A 6000-nucleotide genomic window follows, 5' to 3' on the forward strand; every position below is an offset into this window, starting at 1 on the left:
GGTGAGAACTCCTTATCACACTGCACTCTTCTCATTCCAAGGTGAGAACTCCTTATCACAGTGCACCCTTCCCATTCCAAGGTGAGAACTCCTTATCACACTGCACCTTTCCCATTCCAAGGTGAGAACTCCTTATCGCACTGCACCCTTCTCATTCCAAGGTGAGAACTCCTTATCACACTGCACCCTTCCCATTCCAAGGTGAGAACTCCTTATCACACTGCACCCTTCTCATTCCAAGGTGAGAACTCCTTATCACACTGCACCCTTCTCATTCCAAGGTGAGAACTCCTTATCACACTGCACCCTTCTCATTCCAAGGTGAGAACTCCTTATCACAGTGCACCCTTCACATTCCAAGGTGAGAACTCCTTATCGCACTGCACCCTTCTCATTCCAAGGTGAGAACTCCTTATCACACTGCACCCTTCTCATTCCAAGGTGAGAACTCCTTATCACACCTCACTCTTCTCATTCCAATGCGAGAACTCCTTATCACACTGCACCCTTCTCATTCCAAGGTGAGAACTCCTTATCACTGCACCCTTCTCATTCCAAGGTGAGAACTCATTATCACACTGCACTTTTCTCATTCCAAGGTGAGAACTCCTTATCACACTGCACCCTTCTCATTCCAAGGTGAGAACTCCTTATCACACTGCACCCTTCTCATTCCAAGGTGAGCACTCCTTATTGCACTGCACTCTTCTCATTCCAAGGTGAGAACTCCTTATCACACTGCACCCTTCTCATTCCAAGGTGAGAACTCCTTATCACACTGCACCCTCCTCATTCCAAGGTGAGAAATCCTTATCACACTGCACCCTTCTCATTCCGAAGTGAAAACTCCTTATCGCACTGCACCCTTCTTACTCCAAGGTGAGAACTCCTTATCACACTGCACGCTTGTCATTCCAGGGTGAGAACTCCTTATCACACTGCACCCTTGCCATTCCAAGGTGAAAACTCCTTATCAGACTGCACTCTTCTCATTCCAAGGTGAGAACTCCTTATTGCACTACACCCTTCACATTCCCAAGGTGAGAACACCTTATCACACAGCACCCTTCCCATTCCAAGGTGAGAACTCCTTATCTCACTGCACCCTTCTCATTCCAAGGTGAGAACTCCTTATTACACTGCACCCTTCTCATTCCAAGGTGAGAACTTCTTATCACACCTCCCTCTTCATATTCAAAGGTGAGAACTTTTTATCACACTGCACCCTTCTCATTCCAAGGTGAGAACTCCTTGTCACACTGCACCCTTCCCATTCCAAGGTGAGAACTCCTTATCACACTGCACCCTTCACATTCCAAGGTGAGAACTCCTTATCGCACTGCACCCTTCTCATTCCAAGGTGAGAACTCCTTATCACACTGCACCCTTCCCATTCCAAGGTGAGAACTCCTTATCGCACTGCACCCTTCTCATTCCAAAGTGAGAACTCCTTATCACACTGTACGCTTCTCATTCCAAGGTCAGCACTCCTTATCGCACTGCACCCTTCTCATTCCAAGGTGAGAACTCCTTATCACACTGCAACCTTCTCATTCCAAGGTGAGAACTCCTTATTGCACTTCACCCTTCTCATTCCAAAGTGAGAACTTCTTATCACACTGCACCCTTCTCATTCCAAGGTGAGAACTCCTTATCACACCTCACTCTTCTCAATCCAAGGTGAGAACTCCTTATCACACTGCACCCTTCTCATTCCAAGGTCAGCACTCCTTATCGCACTGCAGCCTTCTCATTCCAAGGACAGCACTCCTTATTGCACTGCACTCTTCTCATTCCAAGGTGAGAACTCCTTATCACACTGCACCCTTCTCATTCCAAGGTGAGAACTCCTTATTGCGTTGCACCCTTCTCATTCCAAGGTGAGAACTCCTTATCACACTGCACCCATCTCATTCCAAGGTGAGAACTCCTTATCACACTGCACCCTCCTCATTCCAAGGTGAGAAATCCTTATCACACTGCACCCTTCTCATTCCGAAGTGAAAACTCCTTATCGCACTGCACCCTTCTCATTCCAAGGTGAGAACTCCTTATCACACTGCACCCTTCCCATTCCAAGGTGAGAACTCCTTATCACACTGCACGCTTCCCATTCCAAGGTGAGAACTCCTTATCACACTCCACCATACCCATTCCAAGGTGAGAACTCCATATCGCACTGCACCCTTCTCATTCCAAGGAGAGAACTCCTTATCACACTGCACCCTTCTCATTCCAAGGTGAGAACTCCTTATCACACTTCACCCTTCTCATTCCAAGGTGAGAACTCCTTATCACACTGCACCCTTTTCATTCCAAGGTGAGAACTCCTTATCACACTGCACCTTTCCCATTCCAAGGTGAGAACTCCTTATCGCACTGCACCCTTCTCCTTCCAAGGTGAGAACTCCTTATCACACTGCACCCTTCTCATTCCAAGATGAGAACTCCTTATCACACTGCACCCTACCCATTCCAAGGTGAGAACTCCTTATCACACTGCACCCTTCTCATTCCAAGGTGAGAACTCCTTATCACACTGCACCCTTCCCATTCCAAGGTGAGAACTCCTTATCGCACTGCACCCTTATCATTCCAAGGAGAGAACTCCTTATCACACTGCACCCTTTTCATTCCAAGGTGAGAACTCCTTATCACACTGCACCCTTCTCATTCCAAGGTGAGAACTCCTTATCACACTGCACCCTTCTCATTCCAAGGTGAGAACTCCTTATCACACTGCACCTTTCCCATTCCAAGGTGAGAACTCCTTATCGCACTGCACCCTTCTCATTCCAAGGTGAGAACTCCTTATCACACTGCACCCTTCTCATTCCAAGGTGAGAACTCCTTATCACACCTCACTCTTCTCATTCCAATGTGAGAACTCCTTATCACACTGCACCCTTCTAATTCCAATATTAGCACTCCTTATTGCACTGCACCCTTCTCATTCCAATGTGAGAACTCCTTATCACACTGCACCCTTCTCATTCCAAGGTGAGCACACCTTATCACACTGCACCATTCTCATTAAAAGGTGACCACACCTTATCATGCTACACCCTTCTCATTCCAAAATGAGCACTCCTTATCTCACTACACCCTTCTCATTCCAAGAGCAGTACTCCTTATCGCACTGCACCCTTCTTGTTCCAAGGTGAGAACTCCTTATCACACTGCCCCCTTGTCATTCCAGGGTGAGAACTCCTTATCACACTGCACCCTTCCCATTCCAAGGTGAGAACTCCTTATCGCACTGCACCCTTCTCATTCCAAGGTGAGAACTCCTTATCACACTGCACCCTTCTCATTCCAAGGTGAGAACTCCTTATCACACCTCACTCTTCTCATTCCAAGATGAGAACTCCTTATCGTACTGCACCCTTCTCATTCCAAGGTTAGAACTCCTTATCACACTGCACCCTTCTCATTCCAAGGTGAGAACTCCTTATCACATTGCACCCTTCTCATTCCAAGGTGAGAACTTCTTATCACCCTGCACCCTTCTCATTCCAAGGTGAGAACTCCTTATCACACTGCACCCTTCTCATTCCAAGGTGAGAACTCCTTATCACACTGCACCCTTCTCATTCCAAGGTGAGAACTCCTTATCGCACTGCACCCTTCTCATTCCAAGGTGAGAACTCTTTATCAGACTGCACCTTTCCCATTACAAGGTGAGAACTCCTTATCGCACTGCACTCTTCTCATTCCAAGGTGAGAGCTCCTTATCACACTGAACCCTTCTCATTTCAAGGTGAGAACTCCTTATCACACCTCACTCTTCATGTTCCAAGGTGAGAACTCCTTAACACACTGCACCCTTCTCATTCCAAGGTGAGAACTCCTTATCACACTGCACCCTTCCCATTCCAAGGTGAGAACTCCTTATCAAACTGCACCCTTCCCATTCCAAGGTGAGAACTCCTTATCGCACTGCACCCTTCACATTCCAAGGTGAGAACTCCTTATCACACTACACCCTTCTCATTCCAAGGTGAGAACTCCTTATCACACCTCACTCTTCATATTCCAAGGTGAGAACTCCTTATCACACTGCACCCTTCTCATTCCAAGGTGAGAACTCTTTATTGCACTTTACCCTTCTCAATCCAAAGTGAGAACTCCTTATCACACTGCACCATTCTCATTCCAAGGTGAGAACTCCTTATCACACCTCACTCTTCTCATTCAAAGGTGAGAACTCCTTATCACACTGCGGCCTTCTCATTCCAAGGTCAGCACTCCTTATCGCACTGCATCCTTCTCATTCTAAGGTGAGAACTCCTTATCACACTGCACCCTTCTGATTCCAAGGTGAGAACTCCTTATCGCACTGCTCCCTTCTCATTCCAAGGTGAGAACTCCTTATCACACTGCACCCTTGTCATTCCAGGGTGAAAACTCCTTATCACACTGCACCCTTCCCATTCCAAGGTGAGAACTCCTTACCACACTGCACCCTTCTCATTCCAAGGTGAGAACTCCTTTTCACACTGCACCCTTCTCATTCCAAGGTGAGAACTCCTTATCACACCTCACTCTTCTCATTTCAAGATGAGAACTCCTTATCGCACTGCACCCTTCACATTCCAAGGTGAGAACTCCTTATCACACTGCACCCTTCTCATTCCAAGGTGAGAACTCCTTATTGCACTGCACGCTTCCCATTCCAAGGTGAGAACTCCTTATTACACTGCACCCTTCACATTCCAAGGTGAGAACTCCTTATCACACTGCACCCTTCTCATTCCAAGGTGAGAACTCCTTATTGCACTGCACCCTTCTCATTCCAAGGTGAGAACTATTTATCACACTGCACCCTTCTCATTCCAATGTGAGAACTCCTTATCACACTGCACCCTTCTCCTTCCAATGTCAGCACTCCTTATCGCACTGCACCCTTCTCATTCCAAGGTCAGAACTCTTTATCACACTGCACCCTTCTCATTCCAAAGTGAGCACACCTTATCGCACTGCACCATTCTCATTCCAAGGTGAGCACACCTTATCATGCTACACCCTTCTCATTCCAAAGTGAGCACTCCTTATCTCACTACACCCTTCTCATTCCAAGGTCAGTACTCCTTATCACACTGCACCCTTCTCGTTCCAAGGTGGGAACTCCTTATCACACTGCCCCCTTGTCATTCCAGGGTGAGAACTCCTTATCACACTGCACCCTTCTCATTCCATGGTGAGAACTCCTTATCACACTGCACCCTTCTCATTCCATGGTAGGAACTCCTTTTCGCACTGCACCCTTCTCATTCCAAGGTGAGAGCTCCTTATCACACTGCAACCTTCTCATTCCAAGGTGAGAACTCCTTATCACACTACACCCTTCTCATTCCAAGATGAGAACTCCTTATCACACTGCACCCTTCTCATTCCAAGGTGAGAACTCCTTATCGCACTGCACCCTTCTCATTCCAAGGTGAGAACTCCTTATCGCACTGCACCTTTCCCATTCCAAGGTGAGAACTCCTTATCGCACTGCACCCTTCTCATTCCAAGGTGAGAACTCCTTATCACACTACACCCTTCTCATTCCAAGGTGAGAACTCCTTATCACACCTCACTCTTCTCATTCCAAGATGAGAACTCCTTATCACACCTCACTCTTCATATTCCAAAGTGAGAACTCCTTATCACACTGCACCCTTCTCATTCCAAGGTGAGAACTCCTTATCACACTGCACCCGTCCCATTCCAAGGTGAGAACTCCTTATCACACTGCACCCTTCTCATTCCAAGGTGAGAACTTATTATCACACCTCACTCTTCTCCTTCCAAGGTGAGAACTCCTTATCACACTGCACGTTTCTCATTCCAAGGTCAGCACTCCTTATCACACTGCACCCTTCTCATTCCAAGGTGAGAACTCCTTATCACACTGCACCCTTCTCATTCCAAGGTCAGCACTCCTTATCGCACTGCACCCTTCTCATTCCAAGGTGAGAACTCCTTATCACCCTGCACCCTTCTCATTCCAAG

The sequence above is a fragment of the Protopterus annectens genome, chromosome 9.part0, assembly GCF_019279795.1.
Source record: "Protopterus annectens isolate FY-2018-M chromosome 9.part0, PAN1.0, whole genome shotgun sequence".
Lineage (NCBI taxonomy): Eukaryota > Metazoa > Chordata > Ceratodontiformes > Protopteridae > Protopterus > Protopterus annectens.